This window comes from Cavia porcellus, unplaced genomic scaffold (assembly GCF_034190915.1).
Source record: "Cavia porcellus strain 051 isolate PalLab524CR breed Dunkin Hartley unplaced genomic scaffold, mCavPor4.1 scaffold_15, whole genome shotgun sequence".
NCBI classification, from domain to species: Eukaryota; Metazoa; Chordata; class Mammalia; order Rodentia; family Caviidae; genus Cavia; species Cavia porcellus.
The window spans coordinates 54253322-54271536 of NW_026947498.1; positions in this window are offsets into that span (position 1 = coordinate 54253322).

Consider the following 18215-nt stretch of genomic DNA (forward strand, 5'->3'; position numbering starts at 1 on the left):
CAGACAAAGTCAGTCTGAAGACCTTTCAGAACAACATGGCTACTCAGGGGGAAAAGAAGGTAGAGTTAGGTATAGTCTATTTAAATAGTTTTCAAAATGTGTGTGGAGTTCCAGGAAATAGTGTCTCTTCCATTGAACAAGCAATCCATGTTTGTCTAGCCTAGAGAACACTTGATATTCAGCCTGTGACTGTTTAGCATTGGAGCTAGACCAAAAGAAATTCATGGGCAGTGAAATGATTTTCACTTGTGGAGATGAATTCACTTTTTCTTTCTTCAGCAATTCATCAGTCTAATGGGAAAAATAAAAGCTATCACAATAATGAGAATGGACTTTTGGGAGCACAAGTCAATATAAATACTTTCTTTCATAATGTAAATTCTATTTACATATGGTCTTAGTCCAAATTTGTTTTTATACTTGATCTGAGCCAAAAGGCTGAGAAGCGATCCACATTTGTTTTTAATTAAGTTTTCTTGCCACCTCATACTCTCTCATATTTACATATATAACTTTTTTCATAATGTAGCTATATTTGACCAGATTCACTTGTTATCAGACAATGATGATGAATTGTTATTCTTAGCACCACTATCAATGTATCAATAAAGATTTTTTCAAACATTTTGAATGTACTGTCAGTTGATCATTAGACAAAGCAATTACTGATTGTCTGATATGTTTCTTCTTAAACAAAAATAGTAACAGAATAAAAGTGTATACTTCTGATGATAACACATTAATAGTGAATAAGTATCAAAATTTCATAGTCATGACTAAACTTATACAACTAAGCTATTCTAAAATTTTATTTTTACTTGTTATATATTAATGGGATGGTATATAATCTTTGATACATATTTATTACATAACACTTAAATCAGATTAAATATATCTATGCCCTCAAACATTTACCATTTCTTTCTTTCTTTCTTTTTTTCTTCTGTCTGTCTTTTTTATTATGCGAGAGGGTCTTACTATATAGTTCAGGCTGGCCTTGAACTTATGGCAATCCTCCTGCGTCAGCCTCCTGACTGCTGGTATTACAAACATTTACCATTTCTTAATGGTGAAAAATCTCAAAATCTTTTTTTTTTTTTGTACTAGAGATTGAATGCATGACCTTGTGTTTGCCAGGCTGAGCTAAATCCCCAGTCCCAAAATCTTTTTCCCAGCTTTAAAAAAATATAGTACATTATTGTTACCTATATTTACCATACTGTGCAAACAGCACATCAGGACTTTTGTTCCTGTCTCTCACAATACCTCTTGATCCTCTTTCCTCAAAGTCCCCTCAGCACACAGTGTCTGCAGTCTCTGTTAACCACTATTCTTCTGTCAACTTCTATGAGATCAACTGTCTTACAGCGTACAAAAGAAGGCGGTCCTGTGATATTTGTCCAGCTGTGCTTGACTTATTTCACTTAGTGTAATAAAATCCTGCTCCACCACACTGTCTCAAATGACGGGACTGGCTCATTTTTATGGGTAAAGACTATTTCACTGTGTGCAAGAACCACTTTCTCTGTATTTACTCCTCAGTTGATGGACATGTAGATTGCTTCCATTTCTTGACTATTATGAATAATACTGCATCGAACCTGAGATTGCTGGTGTCTCTTTGACATATTGACTCCACATCCTTTTGATATACATCCAGTGGTGGGATTTCTAGATAGCATAGTAGTTCTATTTTTAACTCTTTGAGGTAAGCTATTTTTAAAGTTTTGAACTAGCTAGAAGAGCTAAAACTTTTCCTATTTCATTTCTTATATATAGAAAAAATTAAATGCTTATAGGGTAGGTGATTCTGAGCAGAAGGCATGTGGATTTAAGAATATTTTCAAATCCTGTGCCTCCTCCGATCCTGTCCACCTACCTCAGTGGAATGTTCCAGCAGGCATCTGTTAGTGGTTATTTCCCAACTTCTTTATCTGTGGTTTCTGACTTGCTACCAACCTGTTTTACAGGTTGATCTTGATTCTACTTCACAGTCTCCTGTTTAACATCATCCTCGATCCCTTGGATCAGGTCTTTGAGTAACTTCAGCAACTCTTGGAATTGCCTTTGCTGCCTGACTTGAGGGGAACTAACCACCCTGGGAGGTCTAGATGCAGCTACTGACAGGTTTCCCTGGAGTGTATATTTGATCAATAAGATTCACCCTGAAGCTTGAGTGTTCTTCATCCTTCTTTACCTGGCTGCAGAGCATTGATTTCTTCAAGTTTCTCCCTCTGCTCACCTATTGTGTATACTCTCTGCAATAATTTATTGAGTGGTTAACGGAGTGGCTACAGTATGCCGAAAAATTTGCTAAAGGTCTGAGATTAAATATGTCATTTAATACTTTCAATAACATTATGAGGTAGGGAATATTATTATCTTTGTTTTACATATAGGAAAAATTTGTTTAGGATAGTTGAATAATTTCTTCATGGTTGTACAGTTATGAAAATTTATAAGCGTGGGCTGGAAATTCAGGCAGTTTCATTTTGGGATCCCTGCTCTGAACCAATTGCTTACATTGCTATTGGTTTATAAGGTGATCTGGACGTGATCTCACTCACATTTATGAGTCCAATTGCCACCAAAGCTTCAATGACATTTAACTTCAGTTGCCTACCAAAAATCTCCACTTAAATGTCTTAGAAACACTTCAAACTGACTGCATCCTAAAGTGGATGTAAGTATTTTTCCTTTTAAACCCAGTCTTCGTAAATGTTCCTCTATCAGTGAAGGAAACCATCTTTCATTTGATGGTGTGAGCCAAATGTCTGTACGTCGGAACTGGCTCATGCCTCACATTCCCTGTGTGTCTGGTCCATTACTAAGTCATGTCCTTGATACCTCTAACATCAACGCAGCCTTCTACTCTTCATCTCCACAGCCGTCACCTCATCCAAATTTTATCTCTCATCCAAACCAGTTTCACTGACTTCTAAGTTAGTAAGCGTTCTCCAGAGAATCAGAACCAATAGGATACATACAGATGCAGGATGAAGGTGAATGTGTGGACTCCTGTAATTCTAGCACAGGCGAGGCTGAGGCAGGAAGATCACTGTGAGTTCCAGGCCAGCCTGCTATATAGTGAGTTCAAGGTCAATGTGAACTGCTTAGCAAGACACTGTCTCAGATAGAAATGGGGGTAAAGAGGTGTCATTTCTAGGGATTGGCTTATGCAGTGATGCAGGTTAGGTCCCACATTCTGCTGTCTGCAAAATGAAGGCTCTGGAAAGTCAGTGGCACAAAGGCCTGAGCACCAGGAATCCAGAAGTCTGAGAGGCAGGAAAGGATGGGTCTCCTAACTCAAGCAGAGCGGATTTACCTTTCCCCTGCCTTTGTTCTGTTGGCCCTTTGGTGGATTGGATAAGACAGTGCTCACACATGAGGACAATCTTCTTCGTTATTCAGTTTACCAACTCTAGTGTTGACGCCTTCCAGAAACATCCTCCCAGACACACTCAGAAATAATGTCTTACCAACTGTCCGGTTATCTCTTGATCCAGTCAAATTGACACATAAAATTACTCATCAAGGACCCTGACTGGTCTCGAATCCAGATTGGTCCTCTTCTTCTGCCCTTTACACAGCCATAGGAGAGATCTTCTCTAAATACAACTCTGAACCTACAAACCTCTGCTTCTCTTTTCTAGTGATTCTCATTGTTCTTAGACAGCAATGCACTTAGAGTAAGGTCCTGCAAAGTCTGGTCTCTGCTGGAGAAACCAGATGCATCCGGGACCCACCCCTTGCCTTTTACACCCAGGCCCACATGGCTTCTTATATTTGTACATTTTTATTCCACTGCAAGAATTTTACACACCTTATTTCTTCTGTCTGAAATGCTCTCAGCCCTTGAGTCTCATTAATTCCATCTTTTAGTTCTTAGATTACATGTCAGTTCTGTGTTTTCTTTTCTGGTCCTCTTTCCAGACTTGATCAAGTTTTTCCATTATACCCTTACGGCACCACGAATCTCTTTGTAATAAGACAGTACAGCTTTTAATTTTGCTGTTGTTTACATGATTATTTACTCAGTGACTTTCTTTCCCAGTGAATTAGACACTCCACACAGGCAAGGGCCTGATTTTCCCATGGTCTGTATTCCACACAGACCATTGAGACATACTTGGATTACAGATTCAGTGGTAAAAGCTTAACCATGTTTTGGGTAATAGGCCACATTAAATTTTAAGATAAGGGAATTTTTTCTGGCTCAAGATCTCACTCATTTTTTTTTTAATCTCACTCTTCTATTGTAAAGTTTTAAATATATTCAAAATATCTCATGTAACCTTCTTAATTTTATCAGTGGCAGTCCATAAGGGCATGATCTGCTGTTAGCCATCGCTATGTCTTGAAAGTTGGCCCCACTGCATGGTGGTGAGAACCACCTGATTGATGCAGGCTGCTGAGCCTTTCCACGGCCTTCCTACATAGCCCTGTATTTCTCCTTCCACAGTTAGCTGCTCCATGACAAGGTCTAATTGTTTGGAACGATTCTTCAGGTTCTGTTTTTTGCTTTGCCCTTGGATTTTGCGTCCCTACAGCCTTTTTGACAGTAATGGGGAATGAGAAGTTGGTGTACTTGGTAATGGACAGAGCACTGATGGCTGTGCTAATTCTTGAATTCTAGCCAGAATAGAATTTGTGAAGACCTGACCTGAAATCCAAACTGCCTAGAAGAAAGAACAGGGAGTAATGGGGTTCATGAGGCGCTAGTAGATGTTTTCAGTGTGGGCTGATTATCAAGTCTACTGTTCTCACTCTTTGAGACTGGTCTAGAAATCCGCATTTTAATTCATGTGATGCACATAATCTCTGTATCACAGTTTGAAAGAAACACTGGCATACAGATATCTTTTATTCAAAATAGTGTTAACATTTATTCCCAAAACAAAATGACAACAAACAAGCAGAAACTAAAAACCAAACATACTCTCCTATATTCTCATGTCTACTGACTTGCTTAACGCAACATAGGTATGCCACGTGAGGGCTGATCCTCATGCCATTCCAGTACTGTGTGCTACCAGGTATCACTATTTCTTAGTGGTAAGAACACAGGAGTAGTTACTTGCTTTTCTTCATGAGTCCCAGGAACATCTGTTGACTAACATCTGGCGTTCTCTGTAACAGGTGTATGGTAGAGACAGCAATGTTAAAAAATCATATGATGTCGTTCCAGATTACAATTTGCTGTCTGTCACTTCTGCCAAATGGGTCAATTGAGATGCAAATTATAATTTGAGCAGATGTGTATTAATAATTTAAGAAAGTGTCACAATTCTGGAGTCCAAATATTTGGGGAAAAAGGAAGAGGTAATTTCAAGCTGTCCAGGAACCTCTTACCTTTTTCTTACCTTTTATAAAGTTTTAAAATTATAAAGTTTTCACCACCTCCTTACTCTTCCCTAAAGCATTAGCTATTTCTAAAAACTTCATGAAGGGGATAAAAATTAAAAAACTGTTTTACCAAGGAAAAGTAGTTTATATGTAGGAGACATCTAGATCTAGATGGACCTTAGACTGTTTGGTTCAAACTCTTCACTAATTAGATGAGGGAACGGAGGTTCAGGGAGATGACTGAATTATATCGTCTTTTAGTCTGTGTGGAATTCATAGCAGTGAGAGCCCAGGTGTCAGATGTAGTTCATTATTCTTTCCACACTATCACAACACGTTCACTCCAAGAAACAATTCACTCTAAGAAAGAGTTCAGTGGTACTGTGTCTATGGAAGTTGTCAGACACGGGATATTGGGCCTGTGTTTCCTTCACTGTGATCTCAGCATCTAAAATATTGCTTGACACATTCTGCTAACTTGGTAAGTCTTTAGAAGGCCAGGTGGCTTCTGTATTTGTGCTTCTGAGAACTTTGAGCTGCCTATGAATATTTTCTCTTTCTGATGGAGTGCCCGCGTGAAAAGACCACATGAAAAGGAGTTCAACAGTGTCACTCTAAAATCTCTGCCCACCCAAACCTTGTAAGTTAATTTAATCTTAATTCCTTATTTGGAATTAGGGTTTTTGATAATGAGGCCAGAATGGAATAGATGGACTCAAAATCCAATGTCAAGTATCCTTATAAGAAAGTTATATGAAGACAGACAGACACACAGGTCATGTGATGTCAGAGGTCATGTGATATTAGAGGCAAGTGTGAGAGTAATGCAGTTGCAAACCAAGAAACATCAAGAATTACTGAAAGCTACCAGAAGCTGGGAAGGATTCTTATCAAGGGTGTCCAGAGGAGCACGACCCTACTGACACCTAGATTTTGGACTTGTATCCTCCACAACTGTGAGAGAATCTATTGCACGAGGACACTTAGTTTATGGTCTTACTGCAAACTGCCCTAGGAAACTACTATGTGAGGAGAGGCCTTGAAACTAGAGGGAGGGATAATGACTAGTCATTCTAGAATTCTAGTCAGTCTTTTAGTTCTCTCTAACTCCAGCAGCTGCCTGAGCACATACACAAGATATGTGTATGTCTTACAAATAAGAAAGACATTTGTCAAGGGGCCTCAAACACAAGTGCCCTGGAATAAAAAATGATAATAAGCTCCTTGAAGGCTTGAAGACATCTGTTTTCTTTTTTATAGCTCTTCATGAGCTATAACTGTCCCTGGATTGTAGAAGATACTCAGTATGTGAAAAATGTGAAAAATTTCCATCTTATAGTTTATGAATGATAGCAGCATCCTATGGCTACTTGAGTTTATGTACATTATTTAATTTACTTACTGATATATTCTTGGAATTTTTCTTATTGATGCATAAAAATCTGTTCAGTCTTTTTTTTAACTGAATGGTCAGTTGCATAGTTGTGCCACAATCTGTTCAACCAAGTGCTTATTAATAAACAGTTTGTTCCCAAGTTTTGTGATTACAAATATACTGCTATGAATAATTTCATGTGATTTTTGTATTGGTGAGATAAAATTCTTGGAAATACAACTTGAGTTTTTGGAAACTCCATTCCCTTTCACAAGTGCTTCAGGTGACAGTGATGAGATTCTTGATCAGATGACCACTGACACACAGGATGACACTTTTTATAGCCTTTTCAGTGGGTGTGGGTGTTGTTCATGTCAGGTGTCAGTGACCTGCTTTTTTTAAAAACATATTTCACGGAAACAGTAAAGTATCTGAAGCTGTGAAATTATTACATGAATGTTTATGATCATGCTAAAGTGGTTACAATAGAATCAAATGTGATGCAGGTAGATCACAGGTTCCAGCCCAGCCTGAGCAACTGGATAACTTAGCAAGACCTGGCTCAGAGCAAAACAAAGGCTAGATTATACCTCAGTATCCAGAAAAAAATAAGAAAGGGAAAATATTGAAAGTCTAGTTCTTGGGTGACTGCTGCTTGGATCTCTAAGCTGGTTGCACTGGGAGGTTTGGGTCTTAATGCTATTATATAATAATACACATCTGTGATTTTAATATTTTTCAAACAACATTTGAGAATCCAGGCCAATACATAATAGCTTTTTTTGCCAATCTTGCTTCATCACAGACTTTCATTTTCATCGCAGTCTTAGGGCTTTGATCTTATTATTTTGGTCAGACACTGACACTGGAGACTCGGGCTGAAATGACAGCATAGCACTTGGTTTATCTGTGTTGTTTCTGATAGGAAAGTAAAGTCAAATCAGACATAGGTGATGTGCTAAAAGAGGCAGCCTCTGAATTCTGAGCCCAGACACACATGCTATGATCCTTTTCAGGCTGTATTTTCATCTGAAAAGTGAAGCTAATAACATGCCCAAACCAGTAAAGGGTGTGGTGGTGAATATTAATAACAAAACACCGTTTGAGCTCTTCAGGCCTGAAGTCTTGGATAAAATTTGGGTTATACAGTTTTAGCGAGATAAAGGAGAACATTCAAATCATGGCCATTTCTCATTATAGACGGCCTTGACAGGTGTTTTGAGCTCTTGCTCCAGCTAAGACTGGACACTGTCACTAGAGTGCATATGTATTTTTAATATTCTTCTTTATCTTCTTAGGTACTAACTGCCAGAGACCTTGAGAGTTTATTCTTTCAACAAATATACTTGAAATGTTCATTTAGTTCTTGTGGATTCTCACAGGAGTCTTGGCCTGCCAGCCAAGAGTCTGTTTTGCTCTGACTCCACACTAAGCATCTGAATGGCTTGAGGTCATTTCATCTGGGCCTCAGTTTCCTTTACATTAAAACAGGATAATGACTTCTACCCTACGCATTCTGTGACTGGAAGGGAATCTTCAGTGGGAATGGATGTATAGGCATGTTCAGTAGACTAAGGGCCATTAAACATAATAATAATAATTCTAAAATAGTACTTCTCACATTGTAAAGAAAACTAAAATGTTGGGAAACAAAGTCAGAACACTTAGGCTCTGGCTTTCTATCTTCAATTAGGCTATAGACCGTTCATATCTAAATTCTCTACTGCAATAAATCAAAATAGTGCATGTAAATGGGTATAAAGGACAGGTATATGTAAACTCTGTACATATAGATATACAATATAAGGTACAATATCATACTTCAGTAATAATAACAACAAAGAAAACCTTTTCAGCGGAACTGGTATCTGAAGGTATTGAAGGTATTATTTCTGTGTTCCCTGAATGAGGCAGAAAATGACAGAGAGCTTAAATGTGAAACTCAGAGCCCTAACAGCATGTGTTTGATCTCAAGGTCAAAGTCCCATTGCCTTTGGATGATCTTAGGAGCCTGATGCACATTATGGGGGCTCCGAGCCATAAAGGAGTTAACGTGTAAAATGGAACTCTGCTTTGAAGAGTACGTGAGTTTCTAAGATAAAATACATAAGCCATATTAAAAGAAAGATGAGTCCATGGAGTCGAACTAATGGTTATCCCTAACATCACAAACACTATTTGCTTGTAATAAGGGGGAAGGAAAGATAATAGGCAAATGATTACCACCTTTGCACTTGTAAAATGTCAGTGCTGAAACACAATAGCTAAAGTACAGTCTTCATAGAAGGGGGTTCTGGCATCTTCTTGGCTCCAGAGCTAGATAGGTAGTAAGGAATGATTGACTAGCTTCCTTTTTGCAACTCCCTAAAATCTCCCAAATGCTAGGCAAAAGGGAAGAAAATGTCAGGCAGAGTACTGACTACAACTATCAAATTTTGGAGAGGGCACTTCTGTTCAGTTGATTACCTCAATTTTCTCACCCATAAAAGGACGGTGCCAAAGAGCACCTCTTCAATACCCTGTAAAAGCTGATTTGAAAACCAAAGGCTTGATTCTTTTCTTTTCTCTCACTGTACATAGAAATCATCCACACCCAGTTTAATCAAACCTGTTTCTGTTTTGATGATAAGATCAAAGGACTAATAAACCAAACCGTGTAACCCTCAGAAGTGGGAGGGTAGGCAGCAGTGTTGGAGGTGGTGGGAATGAACTTGCATTGAACACTTAATAGATTCAGCTACACACATTATCCCATTTAATCCTCACAGCTTTCCCATGAGCTAGGTATCATTACCTTCATTTTACCATAAGGGATTTTCTTTTTAAAGGTTTTCTTCAATTACAAATCAAAACTAAAAATAAATGTAGTACACAGGCAATCAACAGAGAAGGGAAAGGAGACATTAGAGGCCACATTCTGTTGACTTGCCTTTACTTATCTGAAGCATTCATGTTAGTTTTCATTCTCTGCCCAGTCCCTGAGGGTAAGCATTTCCAATTCCTTCTCATTTTCTACCTCTTTTTCTTTTTTTTTTTTTTTTGAGTCAGGATCTCACTATATAGTTCAGGGTGGCTCTGAACTCACTATATAGTCCAGGGAGGTTTCTAATTGGCAGCAATCCTCCTGTCTCAGCCTCTTGAGAGTGGCCTGCACCACCATGCCCAGCATTTCACTGCCTCTGAAGGATCTTACCCACCTCAAGCATGAGGTTAGGTTTCAAGGTAAAGGCTCTAGTTTTTCTGCCCTAAGATGTAGAACAGCATTAACCCTTGCCAATTCTCAGCTACCCAACTGTACACACAGGCAGGTGGGGCTTAACTATTCATGATCAGCTGGTAAGTGTTGAGACCAGTCACTCAGGTCCCCTCCAGAATCCAAGTCACACTAGAACTAAACAGCATCTGCTTAAACGAAGGGGTCAGAAACAAGACTGCACTTCTGGGTCCGCAGGATTCCACCCCAAATCCCTACACATTTCCTGTTTGTCTAGACTAAGATATAGGAACATTTTATCTTAGTTTCATTTTCTTTGATCTGTATTATCTAAAGTTTAACACTTATTTTACTGACTTTTTTTTTCTTATCGGTACCAGGGATCGAACTCACAACTGCTGCTTGCAAGGCAGGTGCTTATGCCACTGAGCTAAATCCCCAGCCCCTATTTTACTGACTGCTCTGATCCCTGGGTTGAACCTCTAGCACTGCTACTTCTTGATTCTGACCTGAACAAAATCATGAAATCCCTGGACAGCCATGTTCTTTGCTCTGTTGGCATTGTCTAAGGACGTGGAAGGTTGGTTCATCCTTTCATATTACATGTTAGTTTCTGATTAAGTGTTCCTATTATATCTCATTACAAGAGATCTCATGCCCTCTCTTGATGGAAGGTTTTTGCAGCTGGCTATTTGAGTGTACCCACATGCATGTTTCCAATATACTTATTTTCAATAATGTTCAAAGCAAGTAGAGTCTCCTTCCTGGCCCAAAGTCTTGTTCTTTTGTGCATTATGTAATGTTATCATTCAAAAATGGAGCCCTACAAAAAACCCCTCATATTTTGAGGGCTTGATCCTCAAAGAAGCAATGTTTAGAAGTAAGGCCAAGACAGGCGAGGATTCTAACTTCATCAATGGCATGATTTTTTTCTTCAAGGTACTGTGATAATTTAATACACCTATAAAGTTCCTCAAAAATAATAATAAAGGATAATTATGATTTTAAAATATTTTAAATTATAACCAACTTGACTCAGTATTAGCTTCATAATACATCATGGGTCAGACATACCCGGCTCATAACCCAGGACCACTATAGTGTGTCACTTGCATGTCATGTAGCTTCTCTAGACCTGTTTCATACCTGTACGTGGAACTAATACCTCCCTTAGCTGAAAACTAAAATGTGATACTAGATATGAAGTGCTTAGCAGAGTTCCTGGCTCACATGGGGGTGATATTATAATTATTACTATCACTGTACCTGTTCTCATAGCAGAAATATCTTCCTGATGCTTCTTTTTCCGTCTGAAAAGTTCTAGAAGACTAAACTCAACATTCATTCCTCAACAGTGCAACTGCAAATAGTTCTGTTTCCTGATTTATTATCATACGTCCACTTTTCTTTTGTCTCCTTAGCTTGCCCTTCAAACCCTCCCTTGTTTTTTGTTCTCTCAGAGTTCTTCTAATCCTTCCGTGCCACCCGGTCCCACGACACCCCTCTCCGCCTCATGACTTTTATTATGCTCTCTGCCTGGACTGGTGCTTTCCTTGTCTTTGCTGGTAGAATTTTACTCATCTTTCAAGGACCAGTTCTATGAATTCTTCTTTGTTTCCTTGAAGTTAGAACTACTTCCTCACTCAGCTTCAATACTACACTGCTTACCTCTTATGAAACCTACCACAACAACATTTTATTTATATACACGTATCTTTCTCATTGGGCTATGAGCTCATGCAGGAAAAGACTACGCCTTTTTTATATTTGGTTTCCTCAGCACCTGACACTACAAAAATAGAGTAGTTACCCAGCAGATGTGTGTCACAACTACATCACATAGGTGTCCTACATAGCAGCTGTCTAAACCAAGAGACCTGGAACATGACTGAAGGTAGCCCGTGGAAATCAGCAGCACTCTCCATAACGCTTGTAGACTGCCTAATGGTCCTCAAGAACAGAATGAATAGATGGCTTAAATTTTATCACAATATCTGTGTGAAATAAAACATCCGGTCAGAAACATAAACAGTGGGTAACATTTAACGACAAATGAATTTCAGAAAGCATAAGAGACATCAGGTCATGTGCATGGTAAATATGTCAGCAAGACTAAGAAAAACCTACTAAACCCTGGATGTGATTTTTAGCCCCTATGTATAATGTAGAATCTTCACTGAAATTTATAGTTGTGAGTTTCATTTTCAGTACGGTCAGATCAGGGACATTTCCTGTTATCAATAGGAAGCCGCTGTACAATTAAATGGATCAATGATGCAGTGAGCTAAATTAGTTTTTTTATGGCTAAATAATTGGACTACTTGTGCATTCTACATTATTTCAGTTGTATGAGCATAATCTTTGAATCTGCCATGTAGGAAGAAGCCGGGCCGCTCTAGCCTATTGATTTGAGAAGCAGTAAAGGGACGGACGACAGTTAGGAAGGCAGGAAAGTAATATCAATAAAATCATACAGGAGATGCACATTTGACACACTGAATAACTTTATGCAGATTTAATAATTTTTGAGAACAGTTTAAAAATCTGGTCTAATTCAATTAGCACTATCATAATCCACCTTAAAATACAGTAGAACTTCCTGTTACAGATTTAGTGTGTTTGGTTCTGGTCTGTGGAACATTATTATACTTGTTATTGGTGGTGTGCTAGTAAGCTAACTCCCTATTTTATTTTCTATGGGTGTTTTTTAAAGCCTTGATTTGTAGTGTTTTCCTACTTCTGTGGTGTAAATACTCTCGTAATGGGCTGTTTTTGAGCTACCAACAGTTAAACTGTCTCTCAAAGTTTCTGAATGTATGACAATTAGCTCTTTAGAGGTGCTATGAGTTGACTCTTGATTACAAGTTATTGCCAATGGTAGAGCATAAGGACTTAAATTCATGCAATTTTAGGACTAGAAAGGGCAAATGGTGACTGCAGAGTACAATCTGATGCCCAGTTGGAAATGTCTGAACAGTACCTAGCTCTACAATGGCAAAAAATATAGGTGAACATGGCAAACCTAAAATAAGACTACGGGGCAGGGGGAGTTAGCAATCACAGACTTGCACTTTGTGTGCTTGGTTAAAAGCATACAATTATGGATCTATACTGCTTGAGATGTGTGATTTAGACATGCTAATGTGAACATGGTCTTTGCTCTCTTCTCTCTGTGTATTAGAGTCTTTAAAAAGGTTTGCAAAAGCATTTTAACTCTGAACTGCCAGGTTTCCTTTTTAAATATAAAGTTTAGATTTCATCATTTGGTTATTAAGTTTTAAAAGGACAAGGAAGTTGTGAGAATAGTTGTTGGACCACACCTGGGGCCAAACACTCTAACTGCATTGGTATAATACAGATTGCTTTAAACTTATTCTTGCTATTATTAGGTGGTGGGATTCAGTCCACAGCCTCCTATATGCCAGGCATGTATGGTGCCATTGAACTATTCCCCAAGATCTTTTTGATTTATATAAAAAATCATTTGACCTTGTAGCTCTAGATTCTCTACAGAATATCATAAATCCTCTAAGTCTATTATACTCAAAGAGCATGGCAGACTTGTTAACTATACACACAGGAGAGTTATGAATCATAATGACATGTGTCTCTGCTTCTTACCCATGTTCACTTAATCACTAATAAAGGTTTAGAAACTGATCCCAAATCTTGTAGGATTTTCAGACATTTGTGTACCTAAAATTGCATTCTTCATGTGCTCTTGTGAAAGAGACATGAGATTAAATATTTACATAAAACAATGGAACAGTCACTGCTTTTAGAGTCATAATATACATAGGATATTCTGAAGGAGACAAAATTTAACATTTTTCAAATTTTCCTGATTAAAGAGAATTTTATTTTATGTAAAATTCATATGAAATGTTGACTTTAAAAGTCAAAGAGGTAGAAAGAAATTTTCTTAGATTTGTCAGAACCTTATTCTCAGTCAGTAAAATTGCAAGTTCAAGTTTTGTATACTGGGTCATAGAACTTCACTGATGAGAGCTGGGTATGATGGTGCATGCAGGTAATCTTGGCATTTGGGAGGTTGAGGCAACAATCACTGTGAACTCAAAGCTAGCCTAGACTGCATAATGTCAAGACAAAAACAAAATCAAAAACGTAAAACAACAGAACACTTCACTGAAAAGATCAGACTATTTTTTCTTTTTTTTTCATTAAAAAATTTTTTTTTTGAGACAGGGTTTTACTCTGCAGTTCAGGATGGCCTTGAACTCACTTGTAGCCCAGATTGGTCTCCAACTCACAGGGATCCTCCTGTCTTGGCCTCCCGAGTGCTGGGGTTACAGGTGTGAGCCACCACGGCTGACTGGTCAGACCATTTTTCAACAAATGTTTGTTCTTTCATTCAGAGAGATGCTGTTTTCCACAAGAGCATAGCATCACAAAGAACCATCATTTTAAAAACTTTAAAAAAATAATTACAGATTTGTTGAAAAGCTGACATATATGAATATCTGTATATTTTTCCCTAGATTTCCCGTATTTTTACAATTTGCCACATTTTCTTTTTCTAGTGACTTGTAAGATTTATAAAGAATAACTTTATTATCACACTAATTTTGTGTTCAGCACAATGTTAGGTACTTTCTGGTAAAAAAAAAAAAAAAAAAAAAACAAAAAAACAAAAACAAAACTGAAAAATGGGCTAGGGATACAGCTCAGTGGCACAGCATCTGCCTGGTAAGCGTGAGGTCCTGAGTTTGATTACAGTGGTACAAAAAAACAAAACAAAACCCCAAAAACAAAAACTTGAAAAATAGCATAGAAAATCATTTAAAAGTAAGAGCATTTCTTATTGTTTTTTAAAGTGTTAACTGTACATATTAATGGTATGATACTTCAAAACACACATAACTTGTACTAATCAAATCAGGGTAATTAGCATTTAACTCATACCACATTTTTTAAATTCATTTTCTTTGTGTGTGTGTGAATAAACAAATGTAAACATACATTTTTGCTTCCTAAATGTACTAAATTATCTTTTTGATACCCCTGTACAAATACTTTTGTTAGAATATAGAAAATTCTTATGTAACCACAGCACAAGTATCAAGATCAAAAAATTAAAATGCCATAAACCAATCTGTAGACCTTATTCACAGTTCCCCATTAGTGTCAAAATATGCTCTATTGCAAAAGAAAAAAAAATACCTGGCTCAGGGTCCAATATGGAATTGTCATTGTATTTAGGTGGCATGTTTCTTTAGTCTCCTTTACTCTGGAGCAGTTTCTTGGCCTTTGTTTTTTCATGACCTTATCATTTTCTGAAGAAAATAGGTCATTTGTACAAATCTCTCAATTTGAATTTGTCTGATGTTCCATGATTAGATTAATCCAGGTTATGCATTTTTAGCAGAAACTTCATAAACCTGTGCCCTTTTCAGAATGTGTATGAGGTCTATTTGTCCAATTATTAGCCACGTTAACCCTGATCATTTAGTTAAGTGCTGTCTTGCTAGGTTTCTTTACTGTAAGAGTTATAATTTTTTGTCTTTGTGAAATACCTTACACACTTTGAGGCTATAGAAATACCATTTCTTAACCTTTCATCTACTATTTTTAGTAGGGATGGATGATTCTCACTCAAACAATTTATAATTATTTGTTTGCATGAAAATGTGCTGCCAGGTTATGAATTTCTAAACTTGGTATTTTTTTTTAATATTAGCTATCATTTCAAAGAAAACCTTTCTCATCTCTCCACTTACTTTTATTTACATCTGAATGGGTTACTGTGACTGCTGTGATGCTCATTACCCCAGTACCCAGCTGTCTCTTTTAAACATTTCCCCACTATTCTCTGGGTGCTTTGTGGGAGAGCAAGACATTTTTGGCTCATTTGTGCTCTCTGCTCTATTCTAGGTACCAGGCACTTTCCAGAATTTAGATGCTAAGATCTAAGTGCTAGGTACTGCACACAGTTCCCAGGAGCTGCCACTGCATTTGGGTATTCTTAGAGGATAAAACTGGACTTAAAAGTTTGTATCTGGACTTAATAGTTGTTTTACTTATATACTGTAAAAGCTTACATGCTGCATTTTCCTGAAAATAAGACCAGTCCCGATCAGCCTGTCCTTGCCTTGCCTGCCACCGCGGGGTATCCAGAGCCAGAGAATAGTGAGGCACAACCTACTGTGTGACGCGGCCCATCACTATGGGAATGACCAGCTGGGGCTGGATCTGGTTAGTTCATTCCAGTTAGGTCTCATTTTCAGGAAAACACGGTAGGCAGGAAAAATGAGTTAGTACTCATCTTTCCAATTCTAATCCAAATACCACAGGAAAAAACTATAATTTTAATTATTATTCCAAACACACAGGCTTACAGCCATTAAATTCTTCATGCTATAAAACAGGAGCTAGAAGATACTGAAATGACACAATGCCAATCATTTACCTGTCCGCCTTCTAACTACTTACTAGACACTTTCTGTGTGTGGCTATAAGAATTGAACTTAAAATGATTTTTTCCATACTCTCAAGCAGCACAATTCCTTAGGAAGGACAGAAGGGGGAAAAAACCTGTTATGCAGTTTAAATTCTTTATCCCAGGTATGCACAATATTCTGTGGAACTAGAAAAAGGGACCTACAGTCAGCCTGAGTAAATTGGATTCTTTCAGAGAAGAAAACAAATATATGCTGCTCATACACTGAAGAGTTCTTAGACTTTGTGTTTGCAAAAAACAGAGCACTTTGCTTCTGAGAAAAAAACAGTCTTAAGGAAAGCTCTGATTTACCTGCAAGAGCTCTCAGCCTTGAGTTAATCAAAATACTGCTCAGCCATGAGAATACCTATGCAAATGAGCTCTCCGGACCAAAAGTTATGTTTCACTTCTGTTAGGTTCTTCCCAATGACTATAAAGAATGAAGATAATGTTAGACTCTCATATTTCTCATTATCTCACTATGGATTTTTTCTTTCTTCTTTACAAATTAGGTAAACTGGCTTATGTGTCATTATATTGATTGCCATTCTTAGGTAGCAGTTTATATACATCAATTTTCTTACCTAAACTTACACAGTTTGAGGGAAAATAAAAGATTTGTGGGAATATTGGGGTAATATATCTAGAAAGAAAATGTGAAGAAAAAATAAAATTCAAGGGATAAAATTATTAAAATATTATTTTATTACTTTTGTCCTAAGCATAAAACATTTTCATCAACATTTGTCTATTAGCAACCTTTCCGTGGTGCTGGTTGTCCAGGACCCCTGCAGTGACTTCTCCATCTCTTGCCACCTATTATGGTGCAGGATGGGAAGCAAGCAAGACAGGGTGCAGCAGGCGTCTGGGACGAGCAGTTGTTCTTGGGGAACAAAAGGCCAGGAGGTACCCACCACCTCGGTATTTGTTCGAGGAAAATGGTGAGGGGGTTGCAACTGGCTGTGGTAGACAAGTGGAGAGGCTGGCAGGATTGTAACCCAGAGAACAAAGCATTCTTGCGGAAGGGACAGGAACAGCCAGATTTAGGTTGCCCTTAAACGAGTGACCTGCTTTGTAGCCAATTCTGGGCAGGAATTTTCCTCTGGAGTGATGCAGGCCTCAGCGGAGACAGTATCTCATATCTGAGCCCCATGGTATCACAGCTCATGTATCTGAGCTCAACCATAGCCGCTGATAATAAACTACATCAGTTCATTATCATGAAAATGCTTTCATGAAGATGTGTCCAGTGCCTCAGCCAGACTCACAAAATTGAAAGCCAGTTTAGGGAAGTCAGCTGTACAGCCTGTGCTGCTGGTAAGTACAGTGTCACACTTGGGCCTGGGGAAGGAGAGTGATTGGGTAGTGCTGCACATTGCCTTTTCAAAATAAGGTGGATATGACCATCAGTCATAGTACGTCAATGTGAGTGGACCAAGAATTACTAGCACATTTGTAATGTACAGTTCTGAGTATGTGGCTGCCGTCAACCAAAAAGGCTTATAGCCTGGATGGTATAAAAACAGAAAGCGTGCTCCTTTTCAAAGAGCTCTCATCTGTACCATCATCTTGAGTATGAGTTTCCAGTTTCTTTAGTTTTTCAATGCAGGGTAGCACAGCTGACTATGTTGAGCTCCCAGGCCTTTGAGCTTGGACTCGTGTCGCATCCTTCATCACTCTGCTCGCCACTTCCATCTTCTTGGGCTGAACTACTACTGCATCTTCCAGCTCGCCAGAACACAGATGGTCCTTGGGGATTTTTGTTTTTATACTGCGGATCGAACCTTTCATCCTAAGTAGACCACTGTGAACTTCCCTGCGTC